Source organism: Oncorhynchus kisutch, linkage group LG11 (genome assembly GCF_002021735.2).
Source record: "Oncorhynchus kisutch isolate 150728-3 linkage group LG11, Okis_V2, whole genome shotgun sequence".
Taxonomy (NCBI): domain Eukaryota; kingdom Metazoa; phylum Chordata; class Actinopteri; order Salmoniformes; family Salmonidae; genus Oncorhynchus; species Oncorhynchus kisutch.
The window spans coordinates 53,743,442-53,759,127 of NC_034184.2; positions in this window are offsets into that span (position 1 = coordinate 53,743,442).

The window sequence follows — 15,686 nt, forward strand, 5'->3', positions numbered from 1 at the left end:
CTGTCCATTCGTGTACTCTAAAAGCGCAAAATGCTAGAGTCGATAGACACCATAGATACAATACATACTGTACAATACATATGGCAGGCCTATCCGATCACCATTAAGGATGTGCACTGCCATTCAAGAACTGTTTCTAGATTCAATGGCTAATTTAAAAGGTCATAATTACTACGAGTCCACTTTACCATCCATGCACCAGAAGTTAATTGCAGTTATATCATTATATAAAAAAGAATGAAAACCTGTGAAAAGAAAAAAAGATGGAAACCTCTCAAACATCTTATCTTTAGTGATTTCTAAGGACGCGAGGGCTCTAACAATGTGTGAGTTCTTGGAAGTCACAGCAGGAGCCAAATAACAGATGAACAGGGAAAATACTGAATTGTCGTCCTTGTCCTCTCCAATACGCCTCAAGGAAGAAAGGAGCAATTGAGTATTTCACTGAGAGATAAGAAAATGAACTCTTTTCACAACCAAGTCACCTGGGGAGAGGATTAAATTAGACAGAATTATTCATTATCAAAGCAGTGTAAAGCTGTACTTTCCGAATAGTGGACACTTCATATCTATCTGACAAGACACTTTTTGTTCAACACAGTTTAGGGCTATTTTATTTTAAACAACTTGAACTATTAGTTCAGCTAACGATACATTCACTTCGTACACATGGAGCACTTGCTCCAAATTGGTCTACACATTCAACATCCCACACATTTCATATCTAAGAAGCTATATCTAACCAAATTCTTAACAAAAATCCACATACTCAACAGACATAAGGAAACCACAGTGATATACCACACAGTGACGAGTTAGATGAGGCAATTTACAAATCCTTGCAGTAGTACAGACAGATTATTTAAACTGGCAATTGAAGTTGGGGAGCAGATAGTTAGCTAATTAACAGTGATGTCTAAATACACAGGCTGTGTGATCGCATCCGGATTACCACATGGACAGCACCACAAGATATATTCCTCTTCTTCCGCCTGCTGGCTCCTCACAGCATGATACCTGTATGATAACGATAACGAGGATTCTCATACAAATAAGTTCACAAGCAGGTATTGATCAAACTATCACATCATCACCTCAAACCAGCTCCAACGGTGTCACTCTTTCATTTAGATCATAGTGCTGTTAGGCACCTGACATCGAGGGTATTTAAAGAAGCTGCATTATTTAGCAGTCGCCAGGCAAGGTTATGATGACCAGATATATGCTATTTAGTGTTATGATGCAAAGCTACTGTACATGTTATTCAGCAGCCATATCATGGAATGGAAGGGGATTAATTGTATTGCACAATGTGTAGGGCCGGGACGATACCTGTATCGCAAACTTTAAAAACCTGCTGTATGTAAAATATAGTTTGCTATAGCTTGGAAAATAAATACATTTGTCTCTGGATGACAACAAAATTCAAAAGGCACTCGCACATCTGAGCAATCTAATTTGCAGGTGCATGGCAACAATTGAACAAGATGAAGGAAAAAGGAAACCGCACACTACTCTTGATAGTATCACCGATCTTTAATAAGCTTACGTATCGGCAACACGGCCTTCGTCAGAGCTTTTGTGATTTTTTGAAAGTTGCACCATTATGTGGACCTTGCCCCACCCACATCCGTTCTACACATGGAAGGGGGTTGGAGGCAAAGGAAAAATAAATAAGTGCTACCAAATCCAACAACATGCATTTCATAAATATTACAAAAGTGTATAAATAAGGTGTATTAAACACATCTGTCAAATCTCAATGAGGACATAGCAAGTTTTCATTAGTCATAGGGTATATCATACGAAAAACGTCAGAATAATATACAAGAGACACATATTTCATGTTCAAATTCACAACATAACATATGTCCTTTAGGAAATAATGTCTGGAGGGTGAAAATCCCAAAACATTCTCTTTTACTCAGAGTATTATTAATTTCTCCTTCCCTGTCTGATATCTTAACTTTCTCTATGCCACAAAATCTAAAGGTAGAAATGTCATGCTTCAGGTCATTGAAATGTACAGCGACTGGATAATCCCTGTAATTTCTCCTGATTGAACTTTTATGTTCACTAATTCTCTGTTGGAGAGAGCGGGTGGTTTTACCGACATAACAGAGCCCATGTGGACATTTAATAATGTAAATAACATGGGTGGTGGAACACGTAATAATCAAAACAAATTTTTGCCGTTTTCCTGTGTGTGGGTGGCAGAAATATTCACACTTTATCATGTTGTTGCTCTGTGCGCATCCTCTGCATTTATAGCTACCATTTGGTAGAGGGCGTAAAAGAGCCTGGCTAATTTTATTTTGTGGCTGGCAGTTGGCATGAACCAATTTATCGTGTAAATTGCGACCTCTCCTATACACAAATTCAGCCGGCAAAGCTGGGTCCGATGATAAAATATGCCAGTGTTTCTAAACCACACCTCCCACTTTTTGCGAATTCAAAGTATATGTAGTTGTGAACATTACAGTGTTCTTTGACTTTAGCGGGTCTTTTTTGTAGCAGTTCATCTTGTGTTTTTTCCAATGCCAAATTATGAGCTTCATCCACACATTGTGAGGGATAGCCTCTTCTTAGAAACCTCATGCGCATCTCCGCTGCTTTTATTAGATAATCCTCTGTGGAGTGGCATATACGGCACAGTCTAAAAAACTGGCTTCTTGGAAGTCCTCTTTGTAATGGCTCAGGGTGGAAGCTGTCACTCTGTAATAGAGTATTTCTGTCCGTTTCTTTTCTGTACAGAGTTGTAAATAGGGTTCCATTTGATTTCTCAATCCACATATCGAGATAGTGAACACGTTGAGTGTCACGTTCAATAGTGAATTTGAGATTAGGGTCAGTGTCATTGAGTAGTGCCATAAAATCGGACAATTCTTCAGTTCCTTCCCATATTCAAAAAAAAAGCTCTGACAAAGGCTGTGTGGCTGATGCGTAAGCTTATTAAAAATCGGTGATACTATCAAGAGCAGTGTGCGGTTTCCTTTTTCCTTTCTCTGGATGACAACAGAATGGTGTTTGTTTACAACATTAGGGCTGTTCTCCTAAAGAAGTCAAATTTGCTACTTGTTTTGTTTCCTTGCCACGATACTAACAAGTTTTGCGATACTGGCGTCGTCCCGGTCCTAATAATGCGCAGGTGTTGCCTTTCCAATCTCTACTGTCACCTAACACCTGGGAAAATTAATGTTTTGATTACAATAGATACTGTCATGCACCTAGACTCATATGAACCTTACCTCAACAGTAAATATGAGCAACACGTTTACCTTTCTCTCTCTCTCTGTCTCTGTCATTCTCACACTTTAACTCCCTCCCTCTCTCCCCCTCTCTCCCTCTCCCCCTCTCTCCCTCTCTATATATACCCCCACTCCCTCTCTCTGTCTGCCACAGTTGAATTACCTCATTGATCACGGGTCCCACTCGTTCGCTCATTCCAATAGCGTCTCTCACCTGGCAGGTCACCACAGCATTAAGCAACATTTCCGTTCCCTGGTTGTTGTAAACGTTAAAGTGTGATAATTTTATCAATTACGCCCAGGCATGTGCCTGGATGAGCTGGCGGGGGCCCTGCACTGGCGCAGGACATTAGCGTTATAATGATGTTTTAGATGGATAATGACTTATTTACAAAACCCAGTCATTCTCAGGGTCACGTTCACTCCAGATGAAGCAATTTGCTTTGATAGACCCTCAGAAACCGCTTGTGCATGCAAATAGTTGCATTAGTGACCGCTATCTCTCTCCCTCTCATGCCCCATCTTTCTCTCTGTATCGTGCTCTCTCTCTCTCTTTATCTGTCTCTCTCTCTCTCTCTCTCTCTCTCTCTCTCACTCTCTCTCAGCATAGCTTGGAGAGGCTATTACATTACAGCCAAACTCTGGGTACCATTACCAGCCAGAGAGGAAGTGCGGTGGAGCAGCAGCCAGAATCTCTCTTCAGACTGTTAGCACTGCCATTGTCTAATTTAGGTACTTGTCTGATGGAAAGGTACTTGTTATACCTTTCAAACACCCTCCCTAGTTGATAATTGACTAGAACATGTAGACTTTTTTTGACCTGTGGGTAGATGTGCAGATTATATTGCAGATTGGAAATGGACCCGCTGTGCTCGCTGTCAGATGTTGTGTGTACTAGCGGTAAGTGTGTACACAGAGTGGATGCCATTGACATGAATGTAGATGGCCCTCATCTCAATTACCTAGGTTGCATCCCAAATTGCACCCTATTCCCTATTTAATGCACTACATTTGATCAGGGTCAATAGTCCTCTGGTCAAAAGTAGTGCACTATACAAGGAATAGGGTGCCATTTGAGACTCACACTCATTAATCCCACACAGCACAGAGTGTAGGATGACAGATACGAATTGTACACATAGAACCAGCCCTATTATGAGACTATGTCAACACTAAAGCTATTATGCCAGCATGGCATGGAGTTGATAATATACTGAAATGCAAACAAGCATTATAAACCAAATTAACATGATAACCTTGGCTTCTGGTTATGGCGGAGTAGTACTAAGCGGTCATGCCACATCTATGAAAAAGAGCATACTTCCCCTAACTTTGTGTAAAGTGCTAAAGTTCGAACTGAATGACTGATCAAGCAACTTCATGATCTCCACAAACAAGAAATCAGATGTTTGAAACATTGTTACCCTTACTAAAGGCTGGGTTTCACATATGACGTGATAAGCTACATCCATGTTTCTAATAGTGTAGTGCAAATGTTTGGTTATCACAACAGGTTGCATTGACTAAAAGGAGCAGGCCAAATAATGATGAATTAAAGTCTGGCATTTCAGGATATGTTGCATCAGCTCAATGTCTGACATGCAGCATGTGTCTAATGCTGTTCCTGCCCATCCCCACTCCAATATAAAGTGCTCCTCCCAGCAAGCTGTTGTCAGAAAATAAGTCAGCACTCTCCAAGGACTGTGTGCAGGTGGTGAGCCAGATAGAAGTAGCTTTGCAGGAGGGAGAGGTGGAGGGAGGCAGGGAGTGAGTCAATGCAAAAAAGGAGTGTCTGAGTGAGGATGAGAAACACAAAGGATACACAGAGGAGGAGAAAGGCAAGAGAGAGGGAGGAAGACAGATATAGCTGGGTGGGACCAAGAGCAGAACAGGAGGGGAACGAACAACAACAGTAGAGAAAGACAGATCGGTGTGAGTCAAGACAAAGCACCAGGGAAGGAGGAGGACGACACAAAGACTGTGGTTCCAAGAAAAAAGGCTGGTCAAGAAATGTGGGAGTAATTGAAAAGAGAGATAAAGAGATAAAAGTAAGGAGAACTAAAGCAGAGGTGAATCTGGCTAGGGGACAGCAGGGTGGGTGGAGAGTGAGAGAGACCGAGTACTGTCACTGAGAGCCTATTGTCCAGATGTTGGGGCACACAGAGGTCTGTGCATCCCATGATCACCAACAGCTTGAGTATGGTTGGCTGTTCAAGCCTCTCAGCCAGGCGGTCAGGTGGGCAGGGGATAGATATAATAATGTTGGAGGGTACGGCAGTGAGCCGGAGCGGCTGGGGTCTAATGAAGCACCATGTTCACACAATCACCATGTAAATACATTTTAGCGTGGTCCTCCGCCCGCTAGCTGCTGCCACATGATAGCTGCCGGCTTTATACCGTTTCATGCCTGAAGAAAATTGAACAGTCGTCTGAGATAATGGAGTGTGTGTGTGTGAACCCAATAACAACAATAGCAGAGAAAGTGTGTGTGTGTGTGGGGGGGGGGGGGGGGGGGCAGGTGAATATATTATGCTATGATAAATGAATGGGGGTTGTTAGGGATTATTTGTTGCATGTGAAATGGAACTTGATGTCAGTCTACAGGGAAAGGGCAATGTTGACCTAACACTGATAAAGCATTATTATGCAACAGCAACTTCTTAGACAGTCAAATGTTAAAACATTTGCTGACTCCTATCTCTTCCGTAAATGACTAACCACGGAATAACTTGCTGATTTACTTAACTCATTGCTGTAAAGATAGCTGCTCCCAGCAATGTTGTTGAAGAGAGGAAACTCTGACCTAAGACTTAAGGCTAACCCTAGCCTCACTACTTACCCTACGTTCTTAAAAATAAAGGTGCAATTTGGAACCAAATAAGGTTCCTGAGAGCGATGCCAGAAGTTATCCATTTTAGGGTCTCTGAAGAACTATAAATGGGAACTATAAACCGGAATTGAAAGGCCCTGCTGTAGGCTTATAAGCCTTATTTGCATATTACCCAGGGTGCCTTTCGGATGAATTCTAGTTACCAGTACCACCCATGACTGATTGCTAGTGACAGAGACATGATTGTTGCTTTCATTCATTTTCAGTCCTATGGCCTTAAACAAGTGAGATGTTGTCATGACAATAAATATTTCACCTCTGCTTAATTTCTCCTTCCTTTTATCTCTCTTTTCAATTACTCTCCATTTCTTGCCCAGCCTTTTTTGTTGAACCACAGTCTTTGTGTCAACCTCCTCCTTCCCTGGTGCTTTGTCTTAACTCACACCTATCTGTCTTTCTCTACTGTTGTTGTTCTTTCCCCTCCTGCTCTGCTCTTAGTCCCAGCCAGCTATATCTGTCTTCCTTCTTCTCTCTTCTCTTTCTCCTCCTCTGTGTATCCTGTGTGTTTCTCATCCTCTCTAAGCACCTCCTGACACTCTCTTCTCTCTCTTGTGCAGGAGCGGGAAACAGTGTGTCCAGTGTGCGGGCTTGCTATAGGCGAGCCCAGAACAGTTTGGCGCAACGTGGCCCATCCTGCTCTGCTGAACCAGTACCGGGACCTGTCTTGGATGGTCGTCCACGAGATCCTCCCGGTCAGGGCTGTTATGCACTCCCGGGGCACGGCGAGGACACCCGCATGCCCCCGACCAGGCTGCGGCCAAGATGAGTCGGTAAGGCACTTGCTCAGGGAGTGCAGAGCCAACAGGGACCTGTGGAAGGAAGAAGGCCCCCTGATCTCCCCGTGTCTGCCACCAGGGGAGGACCTAACGCCCCAGCCCGTGCTGTATGTGGTAGGCCTAAGGCCTATTCCACCGAAGCACTGTGGTCCTCCCGCATCCTGCTGGTAGCAAAACGAATAGAGACCACCCCTCAGGCAGTAGTCATGGTAGCCATGCCCCCACTCCACCACAACAACAGGTTGTGACAATCATTAACCTTTGAAGATGCCATTTGTTTCACTGTACTGTAACAGTTTAATTTGACATCTTTGGTCGGGGTGAAAACACAACACCTGATTGAATGATGCACTCAGTCTTTTGATTATTGTGTATTTGTGAGCAAGGCCCTGAGTAGCTGTGAGTGGTAGCTTTCAGCCAGCCAGCAAGCTGCTGGATGCAATTAGCAGTAATTGCAACATGAATGATGAATGAAGAAAATAACCGTAACAAGAACTCTTGGAACATTTTTTGATGTTTATTTCCTAAGTAAAATAGGCACAGTCCCCTTGTGGTTTCTAGATAATGACTGAAAATACTGATAAAATGTGTGGTCTCTCACAGCACAAACTGTGTACAGATCTTCTTCATTGAATGGTAATGCAGTTAATACAGTATAACTATCTTAAATATTGTATTTTTGCAAGTTGCCTCGAGTGGTTTCCAGAAAACACAATTTAGTGCTAAAATGGTCACTCACAGCTCCAACTGTATACAGAGCATCTACATTGTAATGATAATGCACAGTACATACAATTTCAGACTATCTAAATATGTATGTTTGCAAGGCTCACCCTATGTATGTAAGGTGTCTTAGTTTAACAAATCGTCTTTATAAGAAAATGGTGATAAGGTGGGCAAAGGAAGGACAATATATATATATTTCTTTCCTCCATGTCATTATCACAGTAGCATTGGGATATCTCTCAATGTGCAACCATAAGGGCTTTGACTTCACATGCCTAGTGTGAAGTCTCAGTATTTTTCATTTTCCTCATCCATAAGAGAGCGTGAGAGTGAGCCCTGGGGTATTTGAATAGATTAATACCTTGCAGGTTAGGGTCTTTACCATCTTGGTTAAATTATGTAGAGAACAATATATATTTCTCTCTCTTATTATTTTGTATTATTTTAATTTTAATATGTAATAGTATTTCTCAAGCACATTGTCGAGATATAACTTCAATGGGTTGTAAATGAGGTTTACGGGTCAGGTTCTCAACGTTAGAGGGTAAGGGTTAATGTTTCAGTTACATACTTTATACAAAGGCTTCTGTGCCTACCATTTTCATTGTGTGCTTCCCAAAGGGGAACCTATTTCCTGTATAGTGCACCACTTTTCACCAGAGCCCTATGGTCTTGGTCAAAAGTAGTGCACTATATAGGGAATAGGGTGCCATTTGGGAATTAAATTATGTATCAATGTCAATGCCTGTGACAGAGTATATTGTGTTCTCTTCTCGCACAGGAAGCAGTGCGATTAAAACTAAAGCCACGAGCCATCAGTTAGTGGTTGGCATAGATTCATTTTCAGTGGTGAAAAACATGATATGCTGTAATGGAGCTCTCATTTCATGTACGTCCCAAATGGCACCCTATTCCCTATATAGTACTCTTATTTTCATCAAGGCCCTGGTCAAAAGTAGTGGACTATGTAGGGAATCGGGTGCCATTTGGGCAGCAAATCTACACCTGTCTAAAGGGGAGGTCTTAGTAGCGTTTTTATTATTATCACATTATATTGAAATATTTGAAATATTCCAATGAAGAAAAATATCCTTGCAAAATGTGGTCTAAGATATGTAAGTCAGGTACTAAGGCAATAAAATGATCAGAAGTTCTATAAATGTATTTTTTATTTCTGCTATAGATACATTTCCACACACAAAAAATGCTTGTACGCGATTGAGAACAACTGCAATATGCTCCACTTTGTACGAAGGGTAGGATCCAGTCATCAGAACAGGAATATATTAGCTAGCATCATATACACTCAAGTTAAGAGAGAGAGCAGATTGGCAAATGGAGGCTGACAACCTACAGTGACACCACATTTTTTGGGTTAATAAGATAAATATGAATCTGCTGTGGAGCCATATAGTCTAAAGATTCAGAACTACAATACTGTAATGAAACAGGCAGGGAGCAGGTCTCGAACCCTCGACCTTCTAGCCCGAGGTCCGGCGCTGTACCGACTGTGCCGCAAAAGCATGCTCGAGCGGCAGAGTCGATTTCCGCACTTATAAACCCAGGGTCGTTACAATACATTGCATAATGTTTTGCGTCTCTTGGACAAACTGAATTGTATATGCTGTGGAACAGCTGTTCTGTTAATTGAAACATGGCCCTGAATGTTATGTTACACACCCGCCCCTCAATTGAAAGTTCAAGGTATGATGACACATTACTTGTACCTTTCTTCTTGTCCTTTCCTATAGTAACTCGTGACAGTTCCTAGAACATTTGGTAATATTAGCACAATAGTCATGATCCAACCTCATGATCAAAACCTTCCATACACACTATTTTTTCCAACAACTCAACTCTCAAAATGTTGATGCGACAGAAATTAGCAATGGATTTATCACAAATGGATTAAGGATGTGATTGTAGAAGAAGGAAAAGTAAAGACAGAGTGGAAAAAAGTTGTAACCTGATATCTATTGTGTCGATAATACCAGAGCTGTGTTCGAATACTCATGCTAACTGCACTATCCGTACTATTTGTGACATAAATTGAATATGTAGTATGCTTATTGGTCATAGTATGGATATAGTTAGTATGCCAAAGGTTCTCTGGGTGTCATACTACATTAGCCACAATGTCAAGTATACAAGCAGTGGACACTACTTCTGTACTTCAGAAAATGGACGTGGCTTCATAACATTATCAGATTTGGCGAAAATGTCAGAAGATATGCAGCCGAAGTCTGACGAGAAGGGATACAAATTCATTGCTTTAACTGAGTATGACAAATCTTGAGAAATGTAATGAAGTAATGACTTTTAAAGAAGTTTCATTACATTGGCTGACAATTTGATAGTTACGCTAGACTGACGAACCACATAGCATATCGTTACAGCAGTTGCTTATATGTTCCAGGATGTTAGCTAGCTACCTAATGTTAGTTGGCTACTAATACATCAAATTCTCCAGTATGTTATTTATATGCTTTCTAAATAACTCCTCAATGTTTATTGACTTGATTATTAATTTCATTCTTAGCTTAGTGGTATAGTTGTTGGGCATTCTCAATGGTAATTGTTAATAAAGTCGTAAGATATCTAGCTAGTAATTTGTGACTTGTTTCAGGAAACTATGAGTATGTCGCGGGTCACTACTTCACAGGAGAGTCATTTGAACGTAACCTTTTTTATTTTCAAAATGTGTTTTTTGGCAAAAATGCCTTCTGGAACATATGAATGTTCATGCCCTCATGCTTCTAAGATGGCGTAGCAGTAAGTCGTCCTGTCGTGTCGTGTCGTGTCCCTGTATATTTCGTTTATTTTTCATTTTTTTTTACATAGCTATCCCTTTAAAACATTTTGCTAAACCTAAGCTTCCAAATACGCTGGATCTTCACAACTAGCTATCTAGCTAAACCGCAACCCCGGATGATTACCCCTGGCTAGCGTTTCCACCCACTTAGCTTGAAGCTAGCCCGGCCTGCGCTACCACCGTAGCATACTCCTGAGCTACAATACCCGGGCCCACGACCGGTCTATCGATGTCACCGCATGAAGAGGAATAAACAGACTCACCCCATCGCGACGTCCCCCAAAGGCTAACTCTCTAGCCCTCGCTATCTCCCTGCTTGCTAATTCGGCCTGCTAACTGCTAGCTTGTCCAGCTCCGGTCCGCTAACTGCTACCTTGTCTAGCCCGGGCCTACAAACTGTTAGCTTGTTAGCACAGGCCTGCTAACCGCCTGAATCGCCGCGTCCCAAACGCCCACCGGACCCATATTTACTTTCTATCTCTTTTGACTTTTAATTTGTTTATACCTTCCGGAAACCTGCCTCACCCAATGTGATACGGAATCGCTATTATTTTTTATTTATTTTTAGAACACACTCAAAAACCTCCAGAAGCTAACCAGCTACAAGCTATTTAGTCATTGTTAGTTTTTTTTTACCTGAATAACACTCGCCAGTCCAGCTTCCCTGCCCCATCCACCGCTGCCCCCTGGACACTGATCTCTTGGCTACATAGCTGATGCACGCTGGACTGTCCATTAATCACGGTACTCCATTCTGCTTGTTTGTTTTATCTGTTGGCCCCGTTGCCTAGTCTACGCCATTATACCTGCTGTTGTTGTGCTAGCTGATTAGCTGTTGTCTCACCTACTGTTTTAGCTAGCTTTCCCAATTCAACACCTGTGATTACTGTATGCCTCGCTGTATGTCTCTCTCAAATGTCAATATGCCTTGTATACTGTTGTTCAGGTTAGTTATCATTGTTTTAGTTCACAATGGAGCCCCTAGTTCCACTCTTCATACCCCTGATAACTCCTTTGTCCCACCTCCCACACATGCGGTGACCTCACCCATTACTACCAGCATGTCCAGAGATACAACCTCTCTCATCATCACCCAGTGCCTGGGCTTACCTCCGCTGTACCCGCACCCCACCATACCCCTGTCTGCGCATTATGCCCTGAATATATTCTACCATGCCCAGAAACCTGCTCCTCTTATTCTCTGTCCCCAACGCTCTAGGCGACCAGTTTACCTCCGCTGTACCCGCACCCCACCATACCCCTGTCTGCGCATTATGCCCTGAATATATTCTACCATGCCCAGAAACCTGCTCCTCTTATTCTCTGTCCCCAACGCTCTAGGCGACCAGTTTTGATAGCCTTTAGCCGCACCCTCATACTACTCCTTCTCTGTTCTGCGGGTGATGTGGAGGTAAACCCAGGCCCTGCATGTCCCCAGGCACCCTCATTTGTTAACTTCTGTGATCGAAAAAGCCTTGGTTTCATGCATGTCAACATCAGAAGCCTCCTCCCTAAGTTTGTCTTACTCACTGCTTTAGCACACTCTGCTAACCCTGATGTCCTTGCTGTGTCTGAATCCTGGCTCAGGAAGGCCACCAAAAATTCAGAGATTTCCATACCCAACTATAACATCTTCCGTCAAGATAGAACTGCCAAAGGGGGAGGAGTTGCAGTTTACTGCAGAGATAGCCTGCAAAGTAATGTCATACTTTCCAGGTCCATACCCAAACGGTTCGAACTACTAATTTTGAAAATTACTCTCTCCAGAAATAAGTCTCTCACGGTTGCCGCCTGCTACCGACCCCCCTCAGCTCCCAGCTGTGCCCTGGACACCATTTGTGAATTGATCGCCCCCCATCTAGCTTCAGAGTTTGTTCTGTTAGGTGACCTAAACTGGGATATGCTTAACACCCCGCCAGTCCTACAATCTAAGCTAGATGCCCTCAATCTCACACAAATCATCAAGGAACCCACCAGGTACAACCCTAACTCTGTAAACAAGGGCACCCTCATAGACGTCATCCTGACCAACTGGCCCTCCAAATACACCTCCGCTGTCTTCAACCAGGATCTCAGCGATCACTGCCTCATTGCCTGTATCCGCTACGGAGCCGCAGTCAAACGACCACCCCTCATCACTGTCAAACGCTCCCTAAAACACTTCTGTGAGCAGGCCTTTCTAATCGACCTGGCCCGGGTATCCTGGAAGGACATTGACCTCATCCCGTCAGTTGAGGATGCCTGGTCATTCTTTAAAAGTAACTTCCTCACCATTTTAGATAAGCATGCTCCGTTCAAAAAATGCAGAACTAAGAACAGATACAGCCCTTGGTTCACTCCAGACCTGACTGCCCTCGACCAGCACAAAAACATCCTGTGGCGGACTGCAATAGCATCGAATAGTCCCCGTGATATGCAACTGTTCAGGGAAGTCCGGAACCAATACACGCAGTCAGTCAGGAAAGCTAAGGCCAGCTTCTTCAGGCAGAAGTTTGCATCCTGTAGCTCCAACTCCAAAAAGTTCTGGGACACTGTGAAGTCCATGGAGAACAAGAGCACAAGTCAACAAACAGGTCACTGACCATCTCGAATCCCACCGTACCTTCTCCGCTGTGCAATCTGGTTTCCGAGCCAGTCATGGGTGCACCTCAGCCACCCTCAAGGTACTAAACGATATCATAACCGCCATCGATAAAAGACAGTACTGTGCAGCCGTCTTCATCGACCTTGCCAAGGCTTTCGACTCTGTCAATCACCATATTCTTATCGGCAGACTCAGTAGCCTCGGTTTTTCGGATGACTGCCTTGCCTGGTTCACCAATTACTTTGCAGACAGAGTTCAGTGTGTCAAATCGGAGGGCATGCTGTCCGGTCCTCTGGCAGTCTCTATGGGGGTGCCACAGGGTTCAATTCTCGGGCCGACTCTTTTCTCTGTGTATATCAATGATGTTGCTCTTGCTGCGGGCGATTCCCTGATCCACCTCTACGCAGACGACACCATTCTATATACTTTCGGCCCGTCTTTGGACACTGTGCTATCTAACCTCCAAACAAGCTTCAATGCCATACAACACTCCTTCCGTGGCCTCCAACTGCTCTTAAACGCTAGTAAAACCAAATGCATGCTTTTCAACCGGTCGCTGCCTGCACCCGCATGCCCGACTAGCATCACCACCCTGGATGGTTCCGACCTAGAATATGTGGACGTCTATAAGTACCTAGGTGTCTGGCTAGACTGCAAACTCTCCTTCCAGACTCATATCAAACATCTCCAATCGAAAATCAAATCAAGAGTCGGCTTTCTATTCCGCAACAAAGCCTCCTTCACTCACGCCGCCAAGCTTACCCTAGTAAAACTGACTATCCTACCGATCCTCGACTTCGGCGATGTCATCTACAAAATGGCTTCCAACACTCTACTCAGCAAACTGGATGCAGTCTATCACAGTGCCATCCGTTTTGTCACTAAAGCACCTTATACCACCCACCACTGCGACTTGTATGCTCTAGTCGGCTGGCCCTCGCTACATATTCGTCGCCAGACCCACTGGCTCCAGGTCATCTACAAGTCTATGCTAGGTAAAGCTCCGCCTTATCTCAGCTCACTGGTCACGATGGCAACACCCATCCGTAGCACGCGCTCCAGCAGGTGTATCTCACTGATCATCCCTAAAGCCAACACCTCATTTGGCCGCCTTTCGTTCCAGTACTCTGCTGCCTGTGACTGGAACGAATTGCAAAAATCGCTGAAGTTGGAGACTTTTATCTCCCTCACCAACTTCAAACATCAGCTATCTGAGCAGCTAACCGATCGCTGCAGCTGTACATAGTCTATTGGTAAATAGCCCACCCTTTTCACCTACCTCATCCCCATACTGTTTTTATTTATTTACTTTTCTGCTCTTCTGCACACCAATATCTCTACCTGTACATGACCATCTGATCATTTATCACTCCAGTGTTAATCTGCAAAATTGTAATTATTTGCCTACCTCCTCATGCCTTTTGCACACATTGTATATAGACCCCCCCTTTGTTTTCTACTGTGTTATTGACTTGTTAATTGTTTACTCCATGTGTAACTCTTTGTTGTATGCTCACACTGCTATGCTTTATCTTGGCCAGGTCGCAGTTGCAAATGAGAACTTGTTCTCAACTAGCCTACCTGGTTAAATAAAGGTGAAATAAATAAAAATAAAAAATGTGCGTTAATAACAAACTTGTATGCCATCGGCAGGGACCTTCAAGCTAGCCATGATTGACTGAGATAATGGGTGGGCTGGACATTCCAAGATTGGTCTTCCATGTAGCGCGTTTCTGTCTATAACATGAGCTGTCAGTATCGGTAGGTAATCCTTTATAAGTTTCTTTCTTTTTTTTGAAAGATATCAGGTCGTAGAATTGCAATGGATTTTTTGCTCTCCACTCTCTGGAGGACCAAGTTTTGAAATTGGTGGAAATAGAGTATGATAGCTAAGGAGAGAGACAAAATTCGGCCGTTTGATTGCAAATATGTAGACAGAGTCAAAAAGAGAACACACAGAAGGCTGTTGAATAAAACACCTGTCTCTGGATTACATCTTCAAACTAAGGCAACCATGGCTTCCGTGACAGAGAGGGAGAAGCTTCCATCCACATATATGGGAAAAATAGTCTAGCTAGCTACATTTTCAGATATTATCCGTTTCTAATTTTGTCAGGAAGTTGTTTTCATTTCAAGTTAAAGTGTACTGTTAGTTAGCTAGCTTACGTTACATGTTTGATCTATGTAGTAATACTGTGTAGTGCCATTTGCATTGCTAGTTACAGCCTAATTTTACCTAGCTCGCTAACATTAAACCTGGTTGTAAGCTACCTGCAGATTCATGCAGAGTAGTAACAATATGAATTGGGATTATGGTTAATCGTTTAGCTAGCTATTGCGACAACTGTCAATAGACGTAGCTGGTAAATTCACTCCGGCTATCTACTCTGATTTCAGAGCACTTGTCTGAGTGTGCCAGAGCGCAGAATAACTGACAAATTTAATAATAAATACATGTAATAAACTACACCTTCACAATAAATCCATTATTTATTGGAAACATGATATGAAGAAACGTTTGTATATTTCAGAAGAACAGAATAGCATACTCTGAGTTGTGATTTATGCAAGGCCCTGATCTGGCTATGCCATATGGCTGTTGGCTACGCTAGTTCATTTAGCGGACAAGATTTCCTTCGAATTCTATGGC